The sequence below is a fragment of the Rutilus rutilus genome (genome assembly GCF_951802725.1).
Source record: "Rutilus rutilus genome assembly, chromosome: 12".
In the NCBI taxonomy this organism is placed as follows: Eukaryota; Metazoa; Chordata; class Actinopteri; order Cypriniformes; family Leuciscidae; genus Rutilus; species Rutilus rutilus.
In genome coordinates this window covers 11,362,913-11,376,971 of record NC_140217.1, presented here as the reverse complement: position 1 = coordinate 11,376,971, position 14,059 = coordinate 11,362,913, and the positions used below count along the sequence as shown (strand labels likewise).

At 43.8% G+C, this 14,059-nt stretch overlaps 1 protein-coding gene and 1 pseudogene across 3 annotated transcripts in view; both read right to left on the bottom strand.

Moving 5' to 3' along the window:
* Window positions 1-14,059, bottom strand: part of tmtops2a (teleost multiple tissue opsin 2a) — a 50,087-nt gene that overhangs the window by 18,800 nt on the left and 17,228 nt on the right. The gene's annotated exons all lie outside the window — the stretch shown is intronic.
* LOC311301251 (putative nuclease HARBI1) lies at window positions 2,239-3,721 on the bottom strand (annotated as a pseudogene). The gene is made up of 5 exons: window positions 3,682-3,721; window positions 3,153-3,581; window positions 2,921-3,036; window positions 2,722-2,815; window positions 2,239-2,652 (listed from the first exon to the last, which is right to left on the bottom strand). The product of its transcript is annotated as a putative nuclease HARBI1 (transcript).

Genomic DNA, 14,059 nt, shown 5'->3' with positions numbered 1-14,059 from the left:
TAATTCACCAGATATTCACCGGAATATGGACATTTACTGTTCCTTTGTTTTCTCCCTTTAATTATGTAAAAGCCTGTGTTAATAAAGATGTTTGAGTCTGTTGATGGAGTCTTAGGCTGTCTTATTTGTCATTGTGTATGCAAGAAACGGCACACAAGCTGAACATATTTGCACTCCAGAAACACACAGAACAGGATTACAGGGTAATTTTCATATTCTGAGTGTGTTGTTGAACATTGTCAGACACTGGGCCTATTTTTTTTTCTTAACTCATATATATAATATATATTTATAGAATATATATTTATAATATATAAACAATGTAAATGTATATTACATTCTAAGAAAGATTAATATTCATTGATTTTTAGATGCAACCCCAACTCCAAACGTTCTTGACAGCAGATAAAGACAATTTTTTTAAATATAATTCAAAGTGGTGAGTATTTACCACAACCTTTTATTATTTTTTGTGAACATTTTATCACAAACGCTTGTTTGCAGAAAACAGAAAAAAAGTGAAATTCGGAAAACTGGTGGAGGGCCACCTCCTCCAGAATACACTGTGGCGAAGGAGTTGGCTCTGAGTAGCAATAAGGGACGGCCGATTATGGATGGGATTACAGGTGCTGTACAATTTGACCCTTGTGCTGGCTCCTCTAAGCAAGTAACACTGGGTACGTGTGCAATACATTACTACTTTTTTAAGTTTTAAATATGGCTGAATGTATGTTCTGCAGTAGAGGAAAATACAGTGTACCTGTTGAAGCAACTGTCTCCCACACAGAGGTCAGTATGCAGCAGACAGAACACCATAAACATAACCTGCTTTACAACAGTTATGTTTTGTATTGGCCTACTTTTATTTATTAGGGTGAAGCAAATGATGAAGACATTCTGTCTGTGTGTTCTGAGACAGTTGCTGAGGTGAATGCACTGGGTTTTTTATTATGGCACACATTTGAATGTGTGGCATAAAAAAGTGACTGGCCCTTACATATCTCTTTTATTGTAGGATTTTTCACAACCTGCCCCAGAAACTGAGGCCTCTACCTCAATGGGATTCAGAAGAAATGTGAACAAGGTAAGGATTTAAAACCCTTGACATAAATTACAGTCAGTCCTGTGTTTGAAGGAAGTCAAGGAACTTTTTGTGATTTGAACTTTTTGTGACCCTTTACAAAAAGAGCCTAGAACTAGACTGCACACTAAAGGAGCTGGACTGTGAGCTGAGGAGGCTCCAAATTTAAAATAAATAAATTGGAGATCAAACAGCTAAAAAAAAAAAAAAAAAAACAGGTCTCAGTATGTGAACTTATTTAACCAAGTAACACTTTAGTATGAATACTATGAATATTTATAAATGCAACTTTATCTTGTTCTCTTTCTCCCTCGCATGCCACAAAATCAATAGCCGCTTTCCGACCAAGTAGTTACAGGAACTTAGTTATAGGAACTGTCCACTTCTAAACAGGTCTATGAACTACTCTCCCCCAAACTCGGTTTTGCTGTTTGCGTTCGCACTGGCCAAGTGGCCATAGGAACTGGTAGGAGGGGTAAGGGAGTGACGCAAGCACAGCGACTTTTATTTTGACGGAGCGAAGGACCTTTATTTTGACGGCGCTGAGAACGCCAGAGCAAACAATGCTTGCATTCTCTGTGTTCATTAGTTAGCGATCTGTCTAACAGTACTGTTTAACATGTTATTAGATATAATTGTTATAGAAAGTACACAGTATATGAAAAAAAAGTTATTAGCCTATGCCTTGTGGTTGATGTCCAGTGTTGCTAGCTGAGCAGAAATACATAATCATGTTTGACTTGGTCCCCTCAAAGTTGCGTTGGATTTTCTCTTCAGCATAAAGGTTTAGAGGCCCAACTATCACTGTTTTCCATGTTTGTATCTAGTTTCTGGAGTAAATATAATCTGTGTGTTTACATATAGCTGTTTTAAAAATGGCAGGTGCTGGTGTTTTGCGTGCGTTCGGTCATCAGCGTACACTAACGTCTTGAGTAGTTCCTATAGTACTGGTTTAGACCCTACTCTGAAGTAGGAGCTAAATTAGTTCCTCCAAATGGAGTTCCTAGAACTAAAATCGTTCCTAGTTCCTGCGGTGCGAACACGCCGACATCCGGGAACTTCCCGCAATAGTTCTAGGAACTGTGAAAAGGTTCCTCCAGTCGGAAAGCGGCTAATAAAACAGTTTGAGACTTATCTGCAGTTGCAATGTGCTTTTATTAAGTGAAATATTGTATGGTGATTGCATCTCTGACAGCTGCACCAGCTGGGTGGTCAAGTGTGATCGGGTCAATTTCATCAGGGAGAAGCTGGTTTTGTGGTGGTTCTCGCTCCTTTCTGATGGTGGCTATATTGTGCAGAATGGCACATGCAGCCACTATCTGTGATGCCCGCTCTGGTGATACTCTTAAGTGCCGAAGGCAGTTGAAACGTGCCTTTAGGATGCCAAAGGTCATCTCGATCTTCATTCTGGTTTTACTGAGGGCCACACTGAAGCGGTTCTGTGGCCCTGTCTGAGGGTCATGATAAGGGGGTTAGCAAAAACTTCTGGCATGCATAACCCTTGTCTACTACCAACAGGCCATCAAAAAGCCCTGTCATAAAACAGAAAAGGGAAAATTGTGTAGGTTGTGCTGTCCCAATTCAAATTAACAGTGTTTTGTACTGTACCAAATTTAACTTTCCTTCCTCAAAGCACTGACACAACACAGACTCACGGAAAATTCGTGAGTCATGCACTGAGCCAGGCCATTTGGCATCCAAACTTGTGATCATACGTTCATGATCACAAATCATCTGCAGATGAAATGTTCAGTAGAGCATTGTTATATATGTTAATGTTACTATTAATTTAAAGATTCATCTCACAGAAAATAAAAATCATCTCACATGTATGCCTACCTGAACATTAAGGCTGTGAAAGAACTTCCTATTAGCATAATCTGCTTCATGTTTTCCTAGAGCAGTGGAGATTGCAACATGCGTGCAGTCTATTGCTCCAATTACTCTAGGAGACTCTGTTTTTAACATGTACTGTATTGTATAGTACATTTAAGTGCTCTAAGTGAAATCTGCTTTTTGAAAAAAATAAATAAAAATGTTCATGTGATGTCACCCTATCAATATATCATACCAGCAATTTTATAAAAGCCCTCTTTTATGGACATGGTCGATAAATGTCCGGGGAACACAATGAAGCTATTAATGTACCCCTGCAGAGCGAGGACCACCTTGCGAATGGTTCGACAAACCATGTTTTTCCCTAGGTTCTCTGCATCACCGACCGTATACAAGTATGTACCACTTGCAAAAAAACACAACGCAATTCATACCATTTGCGGTATAGTAAGTACATGGCTTCGATGTGTCACATTTGTTATGTGCGGCTCAAGAAGTTCGCAAAGATAAGATATTCCTTCCGCAGAAAATCTGTATCTTTCATGCAAGTACCAGGAAATGCAAGGGGATTTTGTCTGTCCCTAAAAACTCTTTCTCTACGAAGTGCTTCGTCTAACAGTTTGCGCTGAGATGTTCCCAGGATTTGGAAGAAAAGGTGAAGCCACTGCAACAGACACTGGGAATTAGTTATGTCACCTATATGTTTCTTTGCTCAAAGCTGATTGGTCAAACTTCAGTCTGAGATCTCGAATCCAGAACATAACCTGCCCCGGAGCAGGTTAGCCATGCAGCGTAAGAGACCATGGTGACGAACACCAATTAAAGCCGAGCTACCTTTTATAGTACCTAAAACCCAGGGTTGGCGCAAACTAATCTTAAACCACCTAACTTCCTTAAACCACCTGTACTTCATGGTACAGGCCCCAGGTAGATGAATTTACATGTTACTGACATACTGCATCATTTTCAGTGGGCTATTGCTTTTTTACAACAGTTGAGTTAACAAAATGTCTATTTTTGCTTTCAACAACAACAACAACAAAAAATTCCAAACCAAGTCAAAGCAGAATCAACCATTGTGTGTCTCAAAACAATGACAACCAAACATTAGTTCCTGGATGAATCAAAGTTTTTTTTTTTTTTTTTTTTGGTTCAGCGAATGATTCAGTGTTTTGTTCATGAAGACTAGTTACTGGTGTAATATAGAAAGAGTCAATGAAAAATCCCCAGCATTAATGCACAGACTGACAGCTTACAACTATATGTGGAACATGCAAATGCAGACAAGCGGAATAATACAAACAGTGAAAAGTCCCAGTGGACTAAACTCTTGGAATGCTACTCAGCCAATCAAATTAAATGACCGAAACTAAATTTTGTCACAAATATTATCAATAGAGCTGAACTTGTATTCACCCCGAGACATTTGTAAGCTTCACAAGTAAGTTATATGTTTGTAAACTCTGGGGTAAAGATGCCCAGAGAAACAGATAAGACAATTTCTAATACCATGTTTATTTTCTTAATGTTTGCTTTTTTTAGTTCTATTATTAGTCTTTCTGTACCCCTTTGAGATTTTCTACATACTTGCAGCATACACAAAGCCAGCTACAAGGGGATAATAGCATCATACTGTAATAGCATTTGACATCTGTGTGTCAGTATGGCTACATTAGCATTTGCATCAGTTTTATAAGTTTTAGTAACTGACTTTAGAATCTCTATAAAATAAGTGGGAGGACTGGAGTTCAAACATTGCACAAACCACCTCAACTGACCACCAATATGACCCCTCAAAAAAGATGCTTAATATTAAATAAAAGTTTAGCTTATCTTCAAATTCCATTATGATGCACCTGTTCTAGCAATTCTTCTTCAGAAGGGACAAGATTCAATCAGCTGGAAAGAGGCTCTAAAATGTCTTCTTGATTAGGACATGCTCATTACATCTAGCATCTAGGGATTTTTTTTTTCACACAAAAAAATATTTGTTGCTGTTAATCTGAATTAGATCATTGCTAAACGCAAATGCATATTGACAGACTAATGCAAAATATAAAATATCTCTATAGCTATAAATGCACAAACATTAATTTACTATCCAATTATCTTTATTTTGCCTTAGAGAGCAATGTATAATTGAAATCTGAAACCTACACCCATCCATAACTCTGATTTTACAAAACTGAGATTTTCTAATCTCTGCAAGCTATGCATCTCTTTGGTAGACTCCCCTCATCCAGGCCTAGTTGTTCACTGACAGTTCCTCATATTAACTGAATTTGCAGAAACATCTATGAGACATGCAAAACTCTAGGGGTGCCCAGATCAGACATCTGCTGCTGTAAGTTATCCACTTTAAGTTTTGACATGTTGCGTTCAGAGATGTTTGAACCAGTCATAATTCTACTCTAATCCCTCTTATTAACAAGTCATTTTCACCACAGAGCTGTTGATACCACTGGAATTGTGTTCCTGTTTGGGAATGCAGTGTAAGCTTTACAAATTTGCCCACAGTAGCAGAGAGGTCCTTTTGAAACACTACAGGTTTCACCACTATATGAAGAGTTCAGATGCAAAAGCCTCTAAGTGCCATCTGAAATTTTCTTCAATTAAATGGCAATGCAAATTACCTATTAATTGTCATTTAAGTGAAATTACTTAACTTAAATATACAAGCTTTATTATCATTCTAGAAGAAAATTTCAGATGGCACTTAGAGGCTTTTGCATCTGAACTCTTCATATGTATATACCACTATATTCACCTTGTTCTATACTGACTGCATCTGCACTTTCAAAACTGTAGGTGCATTAAAATCACATTTGACAAGAGCACATAAACAGACTGCTGCAGTTAATTTAACTTTAATTTTTCGTGCGAGTTATGTGATTTTTGTCAACCATATCAGAAATCATTTGAAGACACATGGAACAGTCAAATGTCATTTTAAAGATTGTGAGCAGACAACTAATGTCCTTTCAATTTTAGTCACATATCTCGTAGACATAAGTCTCAAGGTTTTAAAGATTTTAGCTCTTCTGTTTAAAACAGACGATTTGGAAAGCAATGAAGAGCAATGGTCAGAAGATACTGGAGATCCTATACCAAATCAACAGTCAAATGTTACATATATCACTGTTCCTTTAACTCCTTCTATACCTGAAACAAGCTCGTATTCAGAGCCTGTAAACTATACAAGGCTAGAGTGCAAACTTGCATCATTGATCCTGACAATTTTACACATTTCAAAAAATGCAACTCAGGAGATATTAAGTTGGATGGATGATATTGTTTCGTTGTATGCAGCAAAATAATCGATCAGGGATATTTTAAGAGAATAAGAAAGCCACACTGAATGATTCATCATGCAATCACGCAAAGGAGCTTGCTAAATTGATCAGCGGAAGTGCTTAAAACAAATCTCAACAGACTGTAGAGGGAATGATTATTTTAAAGAGCATTTTCAATTAATTGATCCTGTGGAGTACCGTTTCGATAGGCTACAATGAAATACCTTTGTGTATGTCTCAGTGTTGAGAGTTCTTGAAGTGTTACTCAACAGAGCTGATTTCTTGGATAGAGCTGTTTTTGTAGAGAAGGAGTTACCAGGACAGTACACATCTACTCGTAGTGGGCAGTATTACAGAGAAAACCAACTTTTAGGTGTTCAAAGTGATTGGATTTCAGTGGGTATCTACATTGATCATTTTGAGGTTTCCCTTATGAAAAAGAACTATACTTCAAGTTAATTTTATGACGTATACTTAAGTGTATTGTGTATGTGCTGACAATCTTTGGGCTCACGGTCTTGCTGGCTTTCAAGAAAGCTTTTTTTAAGCTAAGAACCAGTGTAGATTTTGCCAAGTCAGCAAAGATGACATACAGACACAAGATGCTAGTTGTTTTCAGCTTCGAACAGCACAACTCCATTACAGATGAACTGAGAGACCACCATGAGCTTCAGAGCAGACTTAAAAAAGAAGGTGTCCTCATTAAGCACCTTTCTTACTTTCACCAAATAACTCGGTTCCCACCAGATGTCCTACATGACACATTGGAGGGAAATTCTATTTGAGTTCCCCTTCAGGAACTACCGCTGCGTGAAAACGCTGCGGGGAACGCCCCAGCGTGACGCGTCTGAAGCATGAATGAAATCAGTCAATGGAGAGATGTCATAGCGAGTGACGTCACCGACCAGGAAGCTATAAATATCCCTTGAGTAAAAAACGCCACTAGCTTTTTTGCTCTTCAGCAAGCGCTCTGTGTGTGTCTGAATCTGTCGATTGTGTTTGTCTGTTTCTAGATTAAAAAGGAATCTAGGCAGGAGTTTTCACTATATATATATATATATATATAAAAAACAGTTATGAGTGTCAAAGTGACGAGCGAGCAGGAATACAGGCGATGTGTTCCCCCTTGTACCAGATTTATTACTGGGGGGGATTCACATCAACTGTGTGTTGCTTGTTTGGGAGTGCAGCATGCCCAGTCAGCCCTCGAGGGGGTTGATTGCGAGCATTGCGAGCGCTTTCCTCTTCGGACTCTGCGCTCGCGGCGATCACTCTTCGAGGAGAGTGGTCTGCTGCGGGCTCCCCGAGGCTCGGGTCCCGCTTCTGTTTAGGCAGAGCGACGACGTTTGACTTGGGGTTCGCAGATGGATCTCACCGGCGACGTTGAGACGGGCTCCGCCCTATCTCAGCCATCTCCGGCGGGATCCAGTGCCTCTGTCCCGGTTCTGGAAGCGCGCGCTGAGGCGGCTACTTCCGACCCGGTCGAGGCACATAATGTCCAGGAGCTTAGATTATCCAGTTCTGAGGAGCTGGATGTCGAAAGCTTCGCATCTGAAGAGACTGGTGACTCGTCACTCCAGCATAAAAGTGCCGATTATGAGCTGATGGATGTATTATCTCGTGCTGTAGAAAAGCTCAGCATCGAGTGGCCAACTGACAGGCAGGAGTCTAGTTATAAAAGCAAACTGGATGATCGTTTTCTGTCTGCACCTCCTCAGCCTTCTCGCCGGTGTTTACCCTTTTTCCCAGATCTTCACACTGAGGTGTCGAAGACCTGGGCTTCGCCAGTTTCAAGCAGAATATATACACCACAATCTAACACTTATGGCAATATATGTGGGGCTAAAACTGCAGGTTATATGACGATGCCGAAACCGGAGGAGACGCTTGCTAGCTATCTCTCTCCTGTTTCGTCTTCGTCTCTTAATACACCGGCCCTTCCCTCCAGACCTTTAAAAAATACTTCAGTGCTGGTCGGGAAGGCTTATTCGGCGGCTGGCCAGGCGGCGGCTTGCTTACACACTATGGCTATTATGCAGGCTTATCAGGCCGACCTGCTTAAAGATGCGTGTGATAAGGGGGAAATTACCGTGGATATTGTTAATGAGCTCAGGCAGTCTGCTGATCTCACTCTCCGTGCCACCAGGGAGACCGCTAAATCTATTGGCCGGTCTATGGCAGCCCTGGTGGCCACGGAAAGACATCTATGGCTGAGCCAGACTTCTATGAGAGAAAAAGATAAGAGTGTTCTTTTAAATGCTCCCGTTTCGCCTGTGGGTCTCTTTGGTGATGCTGTTCATTCTGTCACTGAGAGGTTCCAGGAAGATAAAAGGCAGACGGCTGCATTTCATAAATTTATTCCCCTCAAAGTCCGTATCTCTGGGGCTGCTGAGCGAGGGCAGCCCCAGCCACCGAGTACTTCGGCTGCTAAGAAGAGAAGAGCACAACAGAAAAAGAGTGTCGCGTTTCGTGCCCCCCCGCAGACAAACTGGAGGGATGAGACGGGACGTTCTCAGGCGCGGCCTCCTCGCGACAGGGCTGATCTGAGAACAGTTCTTGTCGCTAAGAAGGCCACGTCGAAAAGGTCCTGACGCTGTCAGCACCTGGGCTCTGAGGGTGGTCCCCGCCGTGAGAGACTCGAGTCCACCTCCTTTAATGGTGCCCTGTCTCTCCCGGCTCCCTCAGGGGCCTGTTCTACTAACCCTGCCAAAACAGGGCGTAGAAGGGCCCGGCGAGTGTTTTCCCGTGGGACGCTCGCCGCCTCCGAGGAGGGCTCTAGTGTGTTCAGACCAGTGTTTCCCTGCCGGTGTGCCGTTACAGGGCGCTGTGTCTGTCACGCCGACTATTCAAACAGAGGCCAGCCCCGAGGGGCTGGTTCCCTTAGTAGAATTTTTGGTAGAGTGGAAAAACCTTCCAAATGTGTCTCGTTGGGTCCTGCAAACGATCGAAAGAGGTTATGCTATTCAGTTCAGGTCTCGTCCACCTCGGTTCAGAGGGGTCCTTCCCACTGTGGTGGGCCCCGAGCAGGCTTTGATAATGGAACAGGAGGTTATCACTCTTCTTCAAAAGGGGGCTATAGAGCGGGTTCCTCCTCCCAGCAGGGAGTCAGGCTATTACAGCCGTTACTTTATTGTTCCGAAGAAAGATGGGGGGTTACGTCCGATTTTAGATCTGCGTCTCTTGAATCGCACTGTAGGGAGACTAAAGTTCAAAATGCTTACTCTCAAACAGATCATGTTACAAATCAGGTCCGAGGACTGGTTTGTCACGATAGACCTAAAAGACGCCTACTTCCATATATCGATTCTTCCTCAACATCGGAAGTTCCTGAGGTTTGCGTTTGGGGGCCAAGCGTACCAATACCGGGTCCTTCCGTTCGGCCTAGCACTGTCACCCCGAACTTTTACCAAGTGTATGGATGCGGCTCTAGCCCCGCTGAGGCTTCAGGGCATCCGCATCCTGAACTACATAGACGACTGGTTAATCCTAGCTCAGTCGGAACATCAAGCGGTTCGGCATCGAGATGTCGTTCTCGCTCATGTGAAAAAATTGGGGTTGAGACTGAACACCAAGAAGAGTGTGCTTTCTCCAGTACAGAGAACCACTTTTCTTGGCGTAGTGTGGGATTCGACGACGAGGCAGGCACGTTTGTCACCTGCTCGTGTTGCTTCGATTCTCGCCGCAGTGAAACAGATCAAGCTAGGCCAGCTAATCACTGTAAAACAGTTCCAGAGGCTGTTAGGTCTCATGGCAGCAGCGTCCAGCGTTATACCCTTCGGCCTGCTGCACATGAGACCGCTGCAGTGGTGGCTCAGAACCAAGGGGTTCTCCCCGAGGGGGAATCCGCTCCGCACGATCCTGTGTTCGCGACGCTGTCTTCGAGCCCTGGTCGTGTGGAGCGATCCTTGGTTTCTGTCCCAAGGTCCTGTGTTGGGAGCTTCCTGTCGTCGCCTAGTGCTAACGACAGATGCTTCTCTCACGGGTTGGGGGGCGATCATGAGTGGTCGCCCAGCTCAGGGTCTATGGCAGGACCATCATCTCCTATGGCATATAAACTGTCTAGAAATGTTGGCTGTGTTTCAGGCTCTGAAACATTTCCTACCGGACCTAAGGGGCCACCATGTTCTTGTACGCACAGACAACACATCAGTGGTCTCTTATATAAACCATCAGGGGGGTCTGAGGTCGCGCCCTTTGTGCAAACTAGCCAGTCAGATCCTTCTTTGGTCCCAGGGGAAACTTCTATCTTTGAGAGCGATCTATCTCCCGGGGTATCTAAATCAGGGGGCAGACATCCTGTCGAGACAGGGGCCGAGGCCCGGGGAATGGAGACTTCACCCCGAGGTGGTGGAGCTCCTTTGGGAGCACTTCGGTCGTGCCGAGGTAGACCTATTTGCTTCCAGAGAGACATCACACTGTCATCTGTGGTTCTCTCTCAGCCACCCAGCCCCACTGGGGCTGGACGCTATGGTACAGGCGTGGCCGAGGTCTCGCCTGTACGCCTTTCCCCCGATTGCTCTGCTCCCAGGAGTTCTGGAGAGGGTCCGCCGGGACGGAGTCAAGCTACTCCTGATAGCCCCGTTCTGGCCGGCCCGAGTATGGTTCTCGGACCTTGTGTCCCTTCTCGACGGCTCTCCCATGGAGATACCGGTCAGGAGGGACCTATTGTCTCAGGCGAGCGGGCTCATCTTACACCCTCGCCCAGAACTGTGGAGGCTGTGGGCTTGGCCTCTGAGGGGGCCCAGCTCATAGATCTTGGTCTCTCGACTGAGGTCGTTGAGACCATCCTCCAGTCCAGAGCTCCCGCCACTAGGAGACTTTATGCTGCGAGGTGGAATCTTTTCACCTCGTGGTGTGGAGAGCGCCAGCAGGACCCAGTTAACTGCCCGGTTGGTACAGTGCTGGAGTTTCTGCAGGACCGTCTCTCTACAGGGTTATCCCACTCCACACTGAAGGTGTACGTGGCGGCCCTAGCTGCTTACCGCGTCCCTTCGAGTGGAGTTCCTCTTGGGAGACACCCACTTGTATCTCGTTTCCTCCGTGGCACCTTGAGGCTGAGGCCAGCAGTACGCACGAGGGTACCACCATGGGACTTGGCCATCGTTTTGGATGGCCTCTCCCTGGCTCCCTTCGAGCCCCTTGAAGAAGTTTCTGAGAAATTCCTCACCTTAAAAACTCTATTCTTGCTTGCTATCTCATCTCTCAAAAGGATAGGAGATATTCAGGCTTTGTCAGTGGCTCCCTCGTGTCTGGAATTCTCGCCTGGCATGGCTAAAGCGTTCCTGTACCCGAGGACAGGTTATGTTCCTAAGGTCCCAACCACTTCAGTTAGGCCCGTCATACTGCAGGCTTTTTGTCCTCCTCCGTTTACTACGCCAGACCAGGAGAAGCTTAATTTGTTGTGCCCAGTTAGGGCTCTAGACGCCTATGTCCACAGAACTGCCCTGTGGAGGAAGTCTGAACAGCTTTTTGTTTGCTTCGGGTCCCCCAACAAGGGGGGTCCCACTTCTAAACAGCGAATGAGCAAGTGGGTGGTTGAGGCCATCACGCTTGCTTATGAGTCGGCCGGTCAGCCTTCTCCTTTGGCTGTACGGGCCCACTCCACTAGGAGTATGGCTGCTTCCAGGGCTCTCCTCTCCGGAGTAGCCCTTCAGGATGTTTGTGATGCGGCAGGCTGGTCCTCACCACATACTTTCATCAAGTTCTATAGTCTTGATTTTTGCTCCACACCTGGGGCCCAAGTTCTCTCGTCAGTTTGTGCTCCCTAATGCACACACTACGGGGATTTGTTCGCATGGGGACGTTGGTATTGCGTTCCCCGCAGCGTTTTCACACAGCGGTAGTTCCTGAAGGGGAACGTCCCGGGTTACGTATGTAACCCTAGTTCCCCGATCTTCAACCACTGAAAGCACTACAGCATACAATCATGATATTAAAATGTGTAGTAATAGTAAATAATAAATTAAATTAATATAATATGAAAGAATATGAATGCAGCAGATATGGAAGAAATGTTGTTTCAATATGTTTCAAACTCAATTTTCTTTCTTCTGAGGACCTCAAAGATATTTTGAAAGATTTATGAGGTGTTTAAAACAGACGATTTGGAAAGCAATGAAGAGCAATGGCTTTAATCTCTTAAACAATATAAAAGTGTTGACCACCGTTACTTTCCAAATTAAGTTGTGTGTAGGAAATGTTTAACACTGGTCCAGCAGAATTCAATCAATAAATGTCTTTTGACCCTGTTTTTATGCAGCTTTTTACTCCAGGACACAATTACACAAAGGGAATGAAGATCTTAAAGGGTTAGTTCACCCAAAAAGGAAAATTCTGTCAGTAATTACTCACCAACCTCATGTTGTTCCAACCTCATAAAACTTTCGTTCATCTTTGGAACACAAATTATGATATTTTTGATGAAATCTGAGAGCTGTTTTACTCCATAGGCTTCTATTTAATTTCATTCTACCGGCCCAGCAAAGTTAGAAAAGACATTGTTAAAATAGTCCAAGTGGCTCAACCTTAAAGGGTTGGTTCAGGATTTTGGACATCGGACCTCATTTCCAAGTTAGCCTGGGTGTTATTTATCAGTGGAGACAGTTTTCAACATTTTTCACCCAGTCCTTCCAGTTGCATAGTTCGCCGGTGCTAGGCTAGCGCGAGTCAACGGTATCTGTTTGCCTGCCGTTAAAAAGTTTTACCCATTCCACAGTACACCAAAATCAAATAAATTATAACGCCAGACCATCGATGTAAATGTCTGTTGAGAGAATAATGTTAGAAATCAGACTACTCTTGCATCTCAATGATCGCATTACATTTACATGAACTAGTTTCTCAGCAGTGGCGGAATTTTACTTTGCTCTGGTTAGTAGTACTGCGCCGAAAAGTAAACACAGAACAGAAGCGCACTACAGTCGGGACGTCTAGCTAGCTATATGTAGCTATACATTTTCTGCACTGGCACCACCAGTCTCCCGATGTTCTGTCCCGGTTCTCTACGGCATCTCCAGCTGCTGTTGTCTCTACAGACATTCTTTCTCTTTCTGCCCTTTTAGCATCCATCTCGATTAAGTTATTCGTCTGTGTATTCCGACTCATACATGTACTGTTTGTTGAATAACACACATTCCTCATCTTCATCGTCTCCAAAGTCCGAAACATTGGCATGGCTTTCAAACGTGGCCATAGTCCTATGTCTTGTTGATTTCTTCGTGAAATATACTCTGCTTCTGTAGTGATGAGTGTCAGCGGCAGGTAAATACACTTGCGTGATTGTCATGTGGACCGGCTCTCTCGGTTGCCTAGGTAACTTAATATCACTCCGCCGCTGCTGTAGACTGTGCTAATAAATACAGGGAACAAAGTATAACTATTGCAATGCGATGAAAGGGTAGTTTGAGTTCCAACATTATTCTCTCAACAGACATTTACATCGGTAGTCTGGCGTTATAATTTATTTGCTTTTGGTGTACTGTGGAGTGGGTAAAACTGTTTTTAATGGCAGGCTAACAGATACCGTTGACTCGCGCTAGCCTAGCACCGGCAAACTATGCAACTGGAAGGACTGGGTGTTTTTTTTTTTTATAAACTGTCTCCACTGATAAATAACACACAGGCTAACTTGGAAATGAGGTCCGATGTCCAAAATCCTGAACCACCCCTTTCAGTTTATGAAGCGACGAGAGTACTTTTTGTGCGCAAAAAAAGAACACAAAACAACTTCATTCAACTATTCATTTTATTCTGTGTGGGCCTCTGATGTGAGTTCACGAGAACGCCATGACGCATGCGTGAGAACTGAGAAAATGACACTCACGATCATTTGATGGGAAAGTGTGAAAGG